Genomic DNA, 15,814 nt, shown 5'->3' with positions numbered 1-15,814 from the left:
ATATCCTGAGTTTAAGTTTTTCTATCTTCTAATGACTTAATAACAAGCCGCCATCCATCTTCCTATTGCAAGGCTGTTTACTTTACTGCATTCCCTGGCTTGGTGAATAGAAGTTAGAATATAACTTCAAATTAGTCTGATAGAAAAACACATCATCTTAATTACTATGTTGTTAGTGTTTAAAAACCATCCTACCAATGGGCTGACAAAGACCTCTAATTTTTCTAAAGATGTAGTTATTAAAGGAGATATATTACATTATTATTATAATCTTCACTATGGCTTGGCTATTACTTTCTCTGACAGTTTGCTTCTGGTAATGATGAAGCCACATGTCCAAGAAGGAGGATACAGCATGAAGTACAGCAATGTGTTCATTCTTCTAGCAAAATCTGAGTCTCCTGTTCCTGGTTATTTGCTAGGTTCTGGGGTTATAGAGATAAAAATGAATTTAGTGCAGGCCTTAAAAAATTAACATTCTGATATAGGAAACAGAATTTAATAGAATATAAATGCATGATAAATATACAATGGGTGTGCAGAGAGGGTAGTGAAGTCACCCTGAGAATAGGTCCTGGGCTATGGGGAGGGGTCAGAGACCACCTTGGGTGATCTTAAGGGAGGAATCTGGGTGGTCTTAGGAGGGAATCTATAAAGTAAAGGAGTCAGTAAAACTAAGTCTTCCTTTATGCTTTTTGCTATAAACAGTTTATGACCTGAAACATAAGATTTTATTATAGTTATCTTTAAGTGCACACTTGTTTAAATGTGGTTTGGGAAGAAAATTACCAAGCCCTGGTCCTGAACTCAGAATGCTCCAAGGCAATGAATCATCCCCAATCACACATGGTTCAGAGCCACATTTCCATTTATTTGCTTGACATTTTTCTTCCAAAGGGAGAAACAAGCTATTTTTTCCTCATCTTCTTGAAAATATGAGATGCTACAGCCAATTATCTCCCTCAGCCCTTCATCTACACAAAAGACAAGACTAGCCCACAAATTCCCCCAGAGGGACGCCAGCGTGTGGCCTGTGTTTCATCTACTTTTTGTTTAATGTCCTCATCCAAAGGGAAAGAAATGTTGGATTGTCATGGAAACACATTAAATTCAAGTTCAATTTATTCCTAACAAACTATACAGATAGCATTAAGTTTCCTTTTCTTTCTTTTTCAATTTTTACTTTTTTTGTTTTGATTCTACTTTTCTTTTTCTATTAATATCATTTCGTATCATTGTCTGCAGTGTTCAGACAATATAAATTGTGACCATGGAGCAAAAAATATCCATTATACCAGAAACTTCACCCTTACTTTATTATTGTAGTTTCACAAGTATTCTGAGGAGAATTATATTCCCATTTTATAGATGATAAAATTGCAAATCATAAAGGTTAAATAACTTACCAAGAGCCTATGTCTGTATGGGGCAGAACTATGTGGCTCAGACTGGAAGCAACATCCATCTTCACTTTCTTCCCTTTAAGGGAACCTAAAAATATACAATAGTCGACTACCTGATGAAACCCCAGCAATTTTCTTCTCTTTCCCAACTGGAAAATACAAATTTACGTTATGTTATCATTTGCAAAGCACTTTCCATAGCCATTGCTTCACTGATTGTCCCTTACTATCTATCCTGAGATAAATTCTATTATGAGCCTATTTTTATAGATGAGGAGACAGAGGCTGAATGGAAATTAACTACTTTCCCACAATGTGCATTCAGCCTTGTAAGTCTCAGAGGCAGCACTCGAGAGGAAACTAAGACTATAAACATCACCTCTATTGTGACTCACTGCAAAGCCAAGTCTCTCTGTTAAATCAGACTTTCAGTTATGATGGGAAATACTTAGAAAGCTGTGGTAGCAGTAAGAATGGGTGGGATGTTAATGATCCCTCGCCTCTGCCCCCTCTTCATCATGGATATATCACACACATAACAGCACACACACGTATACACACATTGTGAGTGTTTTAAATGCTTTCTAAGAAAGAGATAAGCCAACAAAGGTGAACTAAGGCATCTTACAGTACTGATATACGCAGTCTCAACACGAACCACAGGTTTTCTCCATTTGCTAAATATTCATGTTGTAGAAGATGGTAGTTCTCTTATTTTATAAATCACAATATTTTTAAACTCCCAAATGACTCTCAAATTTGAAAAAATGTATATAATATGAATAATCACTAATTCACCTATTTTACCATTTTAGAATTTATAATAATGATTGCCTATAATCAAATAATTAAGTAATAATACTGAGCTGGGCTTTTTAATTTTCAGAGCTCTGTAGATATTTGGAAAGAAAAAAAGTGCATTTAGGAAACAGGTGAAATGAAATCTTCTATATTTTCAGTGGTTATGAATGAGGTTAATATATTCTATCAACACATTGTACCCCATAAATGCATTAATGTACACAGTTATGATTTAATAAAATAAATAAATAAAAACATAAAAAAATAAGAAAGAGGTAGAGGACACAGTGGCCCACACTCAATCCTAGAACTCTGGGAAGCTAAAGCTGGAGGATCCTTTGAGCTCTGGAGTTTGAGACAAGCCTCAGCATGAACTAGACTCTGTCTCTACTAAAAATAGAAAATTCAGCCAGGAATTTTGGTGGTCATCTGTAGTCCCAGCTACTTAGGAAGATAACTTGAATCCAGAAGCTTGAGGTTGCTATGAGCTAGGCTGATGCCAGGGGCACTCTCTAAATAATAATACTGATAATAATAATACTGATAATAATAATAATAATATATTCTACTTGAGCTAATGTTATCCATTTTAATGAGAAGATGCCAAACATTTAAATTGTACCTTTTCAGACATTTATCAGGCCTTATTGTATCAGTAGTGCTGTCCTATACTGTAATTACAGAAATAAATGACAAATGATACATTGAATTCCCTGCCTTCAAGCAGCATGCAATGATATAATGAGCTTGGAGGTTTATGCGTGGATTTGGGATTGTCTGTGAAATCAATTAAGGGATGTTCACACTGTATGCCTCATCATGACGACCCCTGCTAACTCCCTGTGCTGTTATTTTGTCAGTGTTGTTGTTTTTATTCTTATTATCTTTATTATTACTACTTGTCAGGCCATTTGCAGAAAGTGCCTAAAATCCCTCTTTACAGCCTCGTGAAGTTTACATGCTGTATGTTATTTTCCACAACTTGTTACTAAACCAAAGCTATCACTTCTATGAGAGAAGATTAGTTTCTTTTTCGTATGTCCATTTATTTAGTAAGTATTGACTATGTGCTAGATGTTGCATATCCTATGTGAAGCGAAAGATATACATGTCCTGTTTTTTTTGTTTTTTTTTGAGACTGAGTCTCACTCTGTCACCCTGGGTAGAGTGCTGTGGCATCACGGCTCACAGTAACCTCATGCTCCTGGGCTCAAGAGATCCTCCTGCTTTGGCCTCCTGAGTAGCTGGAACTACAGACACCCACCTCACCCAGCTAATTTTTTCTATTTTTAGTAGAGACTGCTTCTCACTCTGGCACAGACTGGTCTCAAACTCCTGAGCAAAAGGGATCCTCCCACCTTAGCCTCCTAGAGTGCTAGGATTACAGGTGTGAGCCACACCTGCCTGGCCAACATTTCCTGCCTTTAAAGATTTATAATATAGTTGAAGAGAATAAGATTAATCAAAAATTTCCACAAACACATGACAAATTGTAAATGTGAGAAGTACTACCAAAGATTAGCATATGTCAGGCAAGAGCTGATAGGAGGTTTCCACAGTCCAGGATTAGGGAAAGAAGCGAGAGATGGCATTCCAGGCACAGGGAACACATATTCAAATGCCCTGTGGCTGGAGGGAACCAAATATGAGGGACAGAAAGAATTCAATGTACCCATCACAGAAGGAACAGTGGGAACGAATAAAATAAGATGAGGCCGGAGAATTTGGTGCAGGCCTTACCACAGAGGCCTGGAAAGAAAAATTATAACTGTGAGCTTTAATCCAAGTCTTTATACAAAGTCTGAAAATATTGATCTTTATTTTGAAACAATTACTGTAGCCTCATTTAGGAAAATGAGATGGGGTAGGCTTGGATGGGATGAGGTAGGAACAGCAGTGAAGACTCTGTTCATTCTAACCCACAGAGCTGAAACATTCAGAATAGCAAAACTGTTATTTGAAGTCAGAAGTTAAACTCGGGAAGATGGGAGTCAGAGTTACCAATTTAAAGAAAATATAAATTGGAGTTCATGCTACCCAATGCAAACTTAAGCCAGCATTGCCTTAGCTGTCCAGCTGTTCCCTGAAAACACAGGTGTTTTTGTTATGCCAGGCCAAGGTTTTAGGCCTTTAAGACATGATGCCTCATTCTAGGCTTTAATTTTTCTTCATTTTACAATAACTAGACATCAATGGAGAACCAGACGCTATCCAGAGAGTAATATTTGTCATACATGTCATAGATGAGCATCCAAGTCTCACTGGCAATGTAGCTCTATCCAGCTGGCTTCCCCAAGCAAACTGATGAATCTGGATTCATGTCTTAGTCAAAATGATATACTATAATTTGTGGAAACTGGAACATAGAATGTAATAAAATTAGAACCAGCATACACGACTGCAAATATACAACCATCCAACTGCCATACTCCATAGACGGGTTGTTTTCACAGAAGGATAGAAAGAAGTTTGCTAACATTGATGTTATCTATTCAGAAAATTATTATAGGAAATATTAATGGATTGGCCTATACAGTTGGTGATTTCTTATTGGTTTCCTCTTATTTCTTTAAAAAAAAAATTATCTTCCAGCCTAGTAGTACACAACCATTTATTGTTTCAGCCAATAATTACTGAGTACTCTCTACAGGATAAACATTTATTTTAAACAATTACAAAGAAATGCAGGCAAAGAATTAATGCATGGCTAAAATGAACTTCAGAGAATTCCTAGTCAGGAAGAGACAGACTTGCAAGTAAGAAATTAAAGAATAAAATACAGTGGTAACTCTTTCAACAGAGTTAAGTGTAAAAGTAAAAAAGTGAAAGTAAAAATGGGTGTGGTGATCAAATTTCACTGGGAGAAGGGGCAAGGGAGGATAAGTAATTTATAAAAGAGCAAGAGAGAGTTTTGAGGCCCGTAGCACAGTGGTTATGGTGCCAGCCACATATACCCAGGCTGGCGGGTTCAAATCCAGCTCAGTCCAGCTAAACAACAATGATAACTGCAACAAAAAATAGCCAGGCACTGTGGCGGGTACCTGTAGTCCCAGCTACTTGGGAGGCTGAGGCAAGAGAATCACTTAAGCCCAAGAGTTGGAAGTTTCTGTGAGCTGTGATGCCACAGCACTCTACCAAAGGCAACGTAGTGAGACTATCTCAAAATAAAAAAAAGAGAGAGAGAGACAGACAGACATTATTTCTGGTTTGGGAAGCATTTTGAAAGAAAAATTGTCTCTCCAAGGGTACTGAGGTATGAAATATCATGGCTTTAATTTGGAGAATATAAAAATTCATATTTACCTTAGAAAATGTATTGCAAAAGTGACAAGAATTAAGTTTAACGAGAGGCAAGACAATGAGTCCAGATGACATGAGAGAAAGGAACAGAGGCAAATCATAATGCCTATAAACTTTATACATAAGGTATACAATTTTACATAATAAATTTCTATATTTTGTGGTTGCATTCGCGTGAACATGTTTTAACATGTCTGTATATTTCCTGGAATAATGTCATAAATATTATTAGTTAAGCTGAGAGTGAAGAAATGAAGATTTCTGCATTTAGTTTATCTACTGGTCCCTGCATAGTTGTTTCTAGAAGACTAAACAAGATAGTAAGCAAGAGATCAATTTTAGAAAGTACGATATTCGATGTATACAGAACAACCTTCTGTGGACTGTGCGCTTCTTTAATTGGAAGTTAGGCTGAGATACACAGTTATGTATGGTTTAAAAGTCTGCATCAGGACCCTCCTTCCCCTCGGTAAGAAGACTGAAAGACCCTGAATGGGAAGTATACTGAGTTCTGGAGGTCAGAGAGGACCTCGGTCCTCCAGACAAATCAAGCAGGCAATGTTCCTGTGGTGTGCAGGTGAGGGTGGGCAGTCCTTGATGTTAGAACTTGCAGAAGAAAGTCAGAGCATATGGATTAGGAACACAGGCTTCAGAATTGACAGACCTGGCTGTATAAGGCGGTCCCAAAGATGAGCTCTGAACTTTTATCTGGGCTCAGCATCTACTTTCTCACCCCTGGGGGATTAATTTAAAAGACTTGATATAGTGCAGACAAGTTTCATTTGAAAACATTGAGCTTCTCTGAAACAGAAGTTTTCAGGGAAAGAGAGCTTGGGAGTGCACTGCCAACCACATTGCTCTCCTGACCTTTAGGGCTTTCTGCAGCTATGTCCCTCGCAGGTATACTCAACGTCAGCTCATAGATGGCACCCTTTCTTTACCAGCCTCTGAGGCTGGGTTCCCTGGGAGTACCTTTCTTTGTCATCAGCAATTTTACTAGTACATATGTAGGGGAGTGAGGGCACATCTCTGTCCCTTTAACCATACTGCTTCTGTTCTACAAAATGTTAGCCAGTGCTGTTAAAACATGTAATAAGGAGTAATGCTACCTAGAAGCCTTGGAATCAATCCTCAGTTGATACAAGCCCTACACCCTGGGGTAATTACATAAGAAAACTAAAATCACAGGAGGCTGGGGAAAAATTATCATATCAACTTTCAATAATTTATCATAGCATGTATACTAGGAACTTAATCACGTTGGATGGCTGACTCACCTCGCAGCTTGGCACAGTTGGCATTAACTATTCCTTACAGTAAGATAATGAGACCAAGATACAGTTCAATTTCATTTCTGGATCAAAGTTACATAGCTAGAAAGTGTTAGAACTCCAAAAAGATCCTCGACTTCTTTTAATTCTAATAATAACTATACCAACATTAATAACAATATAATAATAAGTGGAAGGAAATATCTATTGAACACTTTATTTTAATTTAGATACTTTACTAGCCTCCTCCATGAATCATCTAATTTGCAAAAATCACCTTAAGGTATATACTATTATTATGATCACTTTAAAAGAAGAAATGGAAGCCTTATTGGATTAAATAATAATTACCAGACTTTTACAAGCAGTAAATAACTAAGGGCATATTCAGACCCCTACAGTCTAATTTCAGAGCTTACATCCTTAACCAAGAAACCATATATTATTTTTTTCTCTACATAGATACAGGGCAACCCGCAGTGTTATTCTTAAATATTATCTTATACTTAAATTCTATCTTTATTCTAATTTTGTATCAAAGGATTCAGTAAAGGCTGGTGGCAAGAAAAGAGTAGTCTTGCCCAAGTTCAAAATAGTTGTTAACTGATGAACCAAAATAGAGCCCAAGTATTGTGACACCCAATCTAGAATTATTTATCTGCTACCATATCAGTGCATAGAAGAAAAGCAAAAATACTCGGTGCACAATTTTATTTGATTTAATTTTTTCAAGCTTATGGAACTGTAGGTTCTCTTATTTGAACGTAGTTCCGAGAGACAAAAGAATACAAATTGTTTTAAAATACTTTTCTCTGTGTATGAAACTCATCATTTTCTCATATTTTTCTACATTTTATAAGCACGTGGAGAAAAATTGCAGCCTGAACCTAGACAATTTCTATTTTTTATCTCTTTATGCTTATATCGAAAATGCTTGTTCACTGCCCTTTTATTTCTTCCTTTCTTTTTTTTTAATAAGAGTAACAATTTGTCATATCTGTTTGGGCCTGTAAGGCAAGAGGAAAGATTCTTTAATCAGTACTTTAGTGTGAAAGATGGCTTAGGCAGCCTTCAATTTATGCTATGCAGGCTAGTCACAGTCTGTTCAGCCTGGACAGAGGTTCCATGTGAGCAGAAAATTATGAAATCTTTGGTTTGAGTCATATATACCCAGTAGATAAAGGAAATAAACATGGCGTTATTGGGCAGCCATCACATTTCAGGATCCGGACAGTCAGAATTTGCTGGTTTCAATTTTACTTATGCTTCAGTGCTGGTGCTGAACCACCTAGGGAGGTTTGCTTGGGGGTAGAAATGTGAGGACCTGCAATAGGGGTGGCTGGGGTGGAGTGGAAGGAATGGCAGCTTTGAAACCTGGAGACTCAGACTCTATTTTCAACACTTCTACTTACCAACTCTGTGACCACCAGGAAATCTTTTAATTTTTCTTATTCTTAGTTCTTTCTTTTGTGAATGCACATGTTTTTGGTCTGTGTTGCTGCATGACTACAGTGGCCAGAGAGGGTGCAAACGCCACGCTAACGATGCATCTTCCCAAGAGGTGGATGCTCACTGTGCTTCTTTATTTCCAGTGTTTATCCTCATCAAATATTTTCCTCTTTTCTATCAAACAGTTGTAGGTAACTTATCTTTCATAACTTACAGAACTGAGTCCATATAAAATCGCATTTGCATTTATCACATTTTCTAGACCAATTTCTTATCCTGGAGGTATGTTGTGTTAAAAAAAAAAAAAAAAAACAGGAGAATGTGCTATAATTTTATAATAAGAAAGGATATATGCTATTGTCCCTCTTGTTAATCTCTCTTTAAAATCTCTGGTAAAGTCTTAAATAAATTAGGATATTTCATGTGAAAGGACAGTGGAGAGTAGTGGGCACATGGCCAGTTTTCACTATTTTACACCTAAGTTAATGAACAGTGTGCCCTCTCTCCTCACCTGTAAATTATGGTGAAATGTCAGCACGAATATGGAATGGAAATCCTAACCAGAAGTCTCTTTTATGTGTCCACTTTTAGTGAAAGGCAATTCAAAGTAGCCTCAAAAATAAATGTTTATTTGTTTTAGATGTCACAACAGTTTCCCAGGAATTTCAAAATATTTATTAATAATAAATCCAGCTGTAATGATCAGATTTCTTAACAAGACAAGGAACAGTTAAATCGTCTTGCAATTGTTTTCAAATAATAGGGTACAGTATACAAAAATCATCTGCTTGGGCAATCAGAACCCCATACTCCATAAGAGGATGGTCCATCAAGCTGTACTTTTAGCCATAGGGACAGAGTGCATTAAATGTGGAGAATGCATGTCTGTGTAAGGCTTTCAGGGGCCTATTCATTCAGTGAATATTTACAGGCACCTAGGGCATGCCAGACACTATTCTAGATATTGGGGTTATAGCAGAGAAGAAAACAGACAAAAATCTATTATTGTGTAGAACTTACATTCTAAAAGGGTAAATAGAGAGTAAATAAGGTATGTTATTTTGTACAGTAGGACCTCCATAAGTAAATAAGGACCTCCATAAGTCTCTTGGGGTCCACCCAAGAGACTATAACCAACTGGTCACACATGGAAGTGGTCAATGTGAGGAATTTGGGCTTAGTACTCATAGTGCATCTCTGGTCTATAAAAATTAGGTCAACTTAAGGAAATAGTCAATATAGGGCAGTGATCAATTGTGGAGGCTGAGAACATCATATCTTGTCATAACAAGAAAAAACAGTGTGACATATGGAAGTGTTCACCTTTTTAAGTGAACACTTTTAAGTAGTAGACAGAATATCACTGAGAAAGGGCCTTTCAAATCAATAACTGAAGGAAGTGAGGATTGGGCCTTGAGAACATATGGAAGAAGACCGCTTTAGGCAGAGGCACTAGGAGGCATAAAGTCTTGAAGAGGATGGAGCCAGGCTCAGTGTGTTGAGGAAAACTAACAAGCCACGTGTGGATGCTGTAAGCAGATGGCAGGAGGACAGAGCTGGGTGATGAGTGGAGAAGTGCATGGAGAGGACTTCATAGGACATAGCAAGGACACTTTGTAGGACATGGCAGAGACATCAGTCTTTTCTCTTACAGTAGCGGCTAATTTCTAAAGGGATTTGAATAGATGAAAGAGGGGCCCAGATGCGCTTTAGGACTAGTAAGAAAGCATTTATTGCTCTGTGATGAGTCTTGTAATTCTGCTGCTATTCTGCATCTGCCACCTCATTTCCAAGGTAAACAGGAAAAAATATGAAAACAAAGAGAAGCTGTGTTACCCTGATGGAGGATCTTTATGTAACTGTGGTGGGTGGCTGCTGGGCCTCGTCCATCACGACCTGAGAGCTCATCTCTTCTCCCAGAGGCCTGCCTATTTCTTTCTATTAATTTTGAACTGCCATTTCTATCATCATCATCCTCGTTAAATTATTTTAATTTATTTCAGCCGTGAGATCATTCGAGAGATAGCAGAGTGTGCCAAATAATGAAGTTGAAATTCTCTAACTAGAAAACACAACCATAATATATTTCTCTCTCTTGAAATGATAAACAGTCTTAGGGATCTGGAAGTAACAAAAAATACATAGTAGATACATCTGCTTTAGTATGTTTGCTGTGAATCTAATCTCTGATCTGCTAAGAATTTTGTGTGTGTACGTGTGAGTGTGTGGTCTGATAATGAAGTTCACAAACTTGCCACCATGCGCTTATGTTGGCAGCACTGTACAAACAGTTTAGTGAGGTTCCATAATTTTGGTGTATTCCAGTGTCTCGAAACTGTGTTGATGTTGATATGTGGCAGTGTTTTGCTGAGTGGTGATCATTACTGTGGCATGCTTTTGTGTATTGTTGTGAGATAATTGTAACTTAAATTAGAGCAATGTTTAATGAACAAACATTAAATTTCAGGTAAACTTGGCAAGAGTGGAAGTGAAATTAGAGACATGTTAGTACAAGTTTATGGGGATAATGCCATGAAGAAAACAGCAGTGAACAAATGGATAAAACATTTTTCTGAGGGGACGGAAAACATCACTGGTGTAAAGAAGTCAAGGCAGCCATTAACAGAACTGACACAAACATTGCAAAAATTTGTTGAATGGTGCGTTAAAGTCATTTGCTGACTGTTAGAAGCATAGCTAACCAACTAAACAGGGATAGAGAAACAGTTAGAAAATCTTAGAGGAAAAGCTGCCAGTTTAACTACATTCAGTAAAATATTAGCTGTGGGTTTGTATAGATAGCTTCAATCAGTTTTAGAAATGTGCCACCTATGCCTATACTCTTCAGTGTTCTAATTAGAAAAGGATGCTGGATTTTATCAAATGCTTTTTCTGCATCTATTGAGAGGATCATGTGATCTTTATTTTTGCCTCTGTTAATATGGTGGATAACGTTTATGGACTTGCGTATGTTAAACCAGCCTTGCATCCCTGGGATGAAGCCTACTTGATCATGATGAATGACTTTTTTGATGATAAGCTATAATCTTTTGGCTAGGATTTTATTGAGAATTTTTGCATCTATATTCATGAGTGAGATTGGTCTGAAATTCTCCTTTTTGTTTGGGTCTTTTCCTGGTTTTGGTATCAGGGTGATGTTTGCTTCATAGAATGTGTTGGGGAAGATTCCTTCTTCCTCAATTTTTTGGAATAATTTCTGCAGTACAGGAATAAGCTCTTCCTTGAAGGTTTGATAGAATTCTGGTGTGAAGCCATCTGGACCACGGCTTTTTTTGGTTGGAAGATTTTTTATTGTTTCTTTGATCTTAGGGCTTGTAATTGGTCTGTTCAGGAGCTCTATTTCTTTTTTTTTTTGGCCGGGGCTGGGTTTGAACCCGCCACCTTCGGCTACAGGACCAGCGCTGTACCCCTTTGAGCCACAAGCGCAGCCCCAGGAGCTCTATTTCTTCCTGGCTAAGTGTAGGGAGAGGGTGTGATTCCAAATATTGATCCATTTCCTTCACATTGTCAAATTTCTGGGCATAGAGTTTCTGCTAGTATTCAGAGATGATCTCTTGTATCTCTGTGGGATCAGTTGTTATTTCCCCTTTATCATTTCTGATTGAGGTTACTAGAGATTTTACTTTTTTATTTCTCATTAGTCTGGCCAATGATTTATCTATTTTATTAATTTTTTCAAAAAACCAACTCTTGTTTCATTAATTTTCTGAATGATTCTTTTGTTTTCAATTTCATTGATCTCTGATTTGATTTTGGATATTTCTTTTCTTCTACTGAGTTTAGGCTTCGATTGTTCTCCTTTTTCCAATTCCATAAGATGGCTTGTGAGATTGTTGATGCGCTCTCTTTCTGTTTTTCGAATGTAGGCATCTAAAGCAATGAATTTTCCTCTCAAAACTGCTTTTGCAGTATCCCACAGGTTTTGGTAGCTTGTGTCTTCATTGTTGTTATGCTCAAGAAAGTTAATGATTTCCTGTTTTATTTCTTCCTGCATCCATCTGTTATTTAACAGAAGATTGTTTAATTTCCATGCGTTTGTGTGGGGTCGAACATTTTTGTTAGAGTTGAGTTCCACCTTTAGTGCCTTATAGTCTGAGAAGATACAAGGTAAAATTTCAATTCTTTTGATTCTGTTGATATTTGTTTTGTGTCCCAGGATATGATCAATTTTGGAGAATGTTCCATGGGGTGATGAGAAGAATGCATATTCTTTAGCTGGGGGCATCAGCATACCAGATTTTAGTCTGTACTACAAAGCCATAGTGGTCAAGACAGCATGGTACTGGCACAAAAATAGAGACATAGACACTTGGAATCGAATTGAAAACCAAGAAATGAAACTAACATCTTACAACCACCTCATCTTCGATAAACCAAACAAGAACATACCTTGGGGGAAAGACTCCCTATTCAATAAATGGTGTTGGGAGAACTGGATGTCTACATGTAAAAGACTGAAACTGGACCCACAGCTTTCCCCAATCACAAAAATTGATTCAAAATGGATAAAGGACTTAAATTTAAGGCATGAAACAAAAATACTCAAAGAAAGCATAGGAAAAACACCAGAAGATATTGGCCTGGGGAAAGACTTCATGAAGAAGACTGCCATGGCAGTTGCAATAACAACAAAAATAAACAAATGGGACTTCATTAAAGTGAAAAGCTTCTGTATAGCTAAGGAGACAATAACCAAAGCAAAGAGACAACCTACACAATGGGAAAGGATATTTGCATACTTTCAATCAGACAAAAGCTTGATAACTAGGATCTATAGAGAACTCAAATTAGTCCACATGAAAAAAGCCAAGAATCCCATATATCAATGGGCAAGAGACACGAATAAAACCTTCTCTAAAGATGACAGACGAATGGCTAACAAACACATGAAAAAATGTTCATCATCTCTATATATTAGAGAAATGCAAATCAAAACAACCCTGAGATATCATCTAACCCCAGGGAGAATGGCTCACATCACACAATCTCAAAACCGAAGATGCTGGCGTGGATGTGGAGAGAAGGGAACACTTTTACACTGCTGGTGGGACTGCAAACTAGTACAACCTTTCTGGAAGGAAGAATGGAGAAACCTCCAAGCACTCAAACTAGACCTCCCATTTGATCCTGCAATCCCATTACTGGGCATCTACCCAGATGGAAAGAAATCCTTTTATCATAAGGACACTTGTACTAGACTGTTTATTGCAGCTCAATTTACAATTGCCAAAATGTGGAAACAGCCTAAATGCCCACCAACCCAGGAATGGATTAACAAGCTGTGGTATATGTATACCATGGAATACTATTCAGCTATTAAAAAAAATGGAGATTTTACATCCTTTGTATTAACCTGGATGGAAGTGGAAGACATTATTCTTAGTAAAGCATCACAAGAATGGAGAAGCATGAATCCTATGTACTCAATTTTGATATGAGGACAGTTGATGACAATTAAGGTTATGCAGGGGGGGAGGAAAAGCAGAAAGAGGGAAGGAGGAAGGGGGGTGGGGCCTTGGTGTGTGTCACACTTGTGGGGGCAAGACATGATTGCAAGAGGGACTTTGCCTAACAATTGCAATCAATGTAACCTGGCTTATTGTACCCTCAATGAATCCCCAACAATAATAAATAAATAAATAAATCTTAACTGAAAATTTTGGCATGAGAAAGATTTGTGCAAAAATGGTCCCAAATGAATCACCGATCAACAAAATCAAAAAAGAGTCCATGTTTGCCAAGGCCTTTAGTGAGGCAAGACCATGTTTTGAGCTGTGTCATCACTGTTGATGCAGCATGGACATACTAATACTCTCCACAATCAAAAAGCTTCTGTGAGTCCAAATCAAGACTTAAAACAATGTTGTTAACATTTCAGAAAGATTATTCATTATAAATTTGCATCACAAGGGCAAACAGTTAAACAAGTTTACTATTTGAAAGTGCTGAATAGGCTGGGCGAAAAAGATGAAAACAATCAGAATTTTTCACCTGCTACTCATGACACTTGCATCATGCAGTGCACCGGTTCACACGGCAGAGTCTGTAAGGAAGTTTTTAACCAGTGTACAAGTAATTGCATTTGAACATGTTCCTTACTCACCTGATTTGTTCTCTAATAACTTTCCTTTTTTTAACCCAAAGATAAAGGAAATTTTGAGAGAAAGACATTTTGATGACAGTCTTGACATCAAGGGTAGCACAGCATCTCTACTGGCCATTCCAGTAAGTGTTCCAAAATTGCTCTAAAGGGTGGATCAGGCACTGATGTTGGTGCTTAGCTTCCCAAGAGGAGCACTTTGAAAGTGACTGTTGTGATATTCAACAATGAGGTATGTAGCAGCTTTCGTAGGATGAGTTTGTGAACTAGTCAGACCTCAAGCATGTATTTATGCATGTATATATATAGAAATATGTGTACATTTACTATATAAGTCATTTTCTCTTAATGGGGAAGAGTGCTAATATTTATTATCTTAAGTATTAGGCACTTGATATATGTGATTACTTTCATTCTTCCCTTCACGTATATAACATTGTAATTCTTATCCCCATTTTTTAGGCTAGAACAGAGAACTCCATGGAAATAAAAAAGAAACTTACCAAGTGATTTTAAACTCACAACCTCTGGACTCTAAATGCAGTGATACTTCTTTCTATATCACTGTCAGATAACGTGGCCAGTTTGCCAACCTTTTCCTTTTTATTTCCACTATTGTGGAAATAAAAGTTCTGGGAAGTGTCACGTTATCTCTACATATGCCACATAGGCCTTGAGAACCCTTTTCCCCACAGTGTTCTGGACAGCCACTTTCACTCTGATGGAATCAGCCCATGAGATGGAACATACATCCCATTGTAATGAGTGCTTATAACTTTATGCTGCCTCAGCATCCATTTAAAAATATGTTTAACTGTATTGTGCCAAAATCAGGGCTCAGTGACCCTTGACAGACATTTCAATAAGACACCCGCCCCAAATGACTCCAGCTAAGAGTCAGATATAAAACATAAAGTCATCTCTCCTGGCTAGCAAGCTGGGTCCCAGCTTTGACACAGATTCCTTTAGGATTATTCATACATACATTATGCTGTGAATTTAAAAAGATCACCTCTCAGTCATAGCATGACCTTCTGAAGCTGGTGCTGCCTGCTTTAAACTCACCAATTAAAAGTTCCCTTCAGGAAATAATGTTCCTGACCCAATAAATGTGTAGGCTGTGTGTGTCTCTACTTTCTCTCTTTCTTGTCCACCACATGCTCTCTGCCCTTGAAGTGTGTGGCTTCCCTGTGCAGTGTACCCTCTAGCACCTGTAAGCACTAAAAACATTGTCCTTGTGTCATTGAAGCCCTTGCGTGTGAGAACAGCCACCTGTAAGCGGCTTGTGCAGGTGGATTTCCTGCTGATGGTAACCTGTGGCCTCTGGTTGCTGCTGGTGATAGTACCTGCCAACAATGTGAATAGAGCAACTGAAAAAGTTCCGTGAAAAACACCCATGTACCCTTCCCATTCTCTCCTTTCAAATGGTGAGAACTTTCTCCCCACCATTCATTGTAGGGTGTAATGTG

Source organism: Nycticebus coucang, chromosome 14 (genome assembly GCF_027406575.1).
Source record: "Nycticebus coucang isolate mNycCou1 chromosome 14, mNycCou1.pri, whole genome shotgun sequence".
NCBI lineage: Eukaryota > Metazoa > Chordata > Mammalia > Primates > Lorisidae > Nycticebus > Nycticebus coucang.
Note: the sequence above shows the minus strand (reverse complement) of the source record.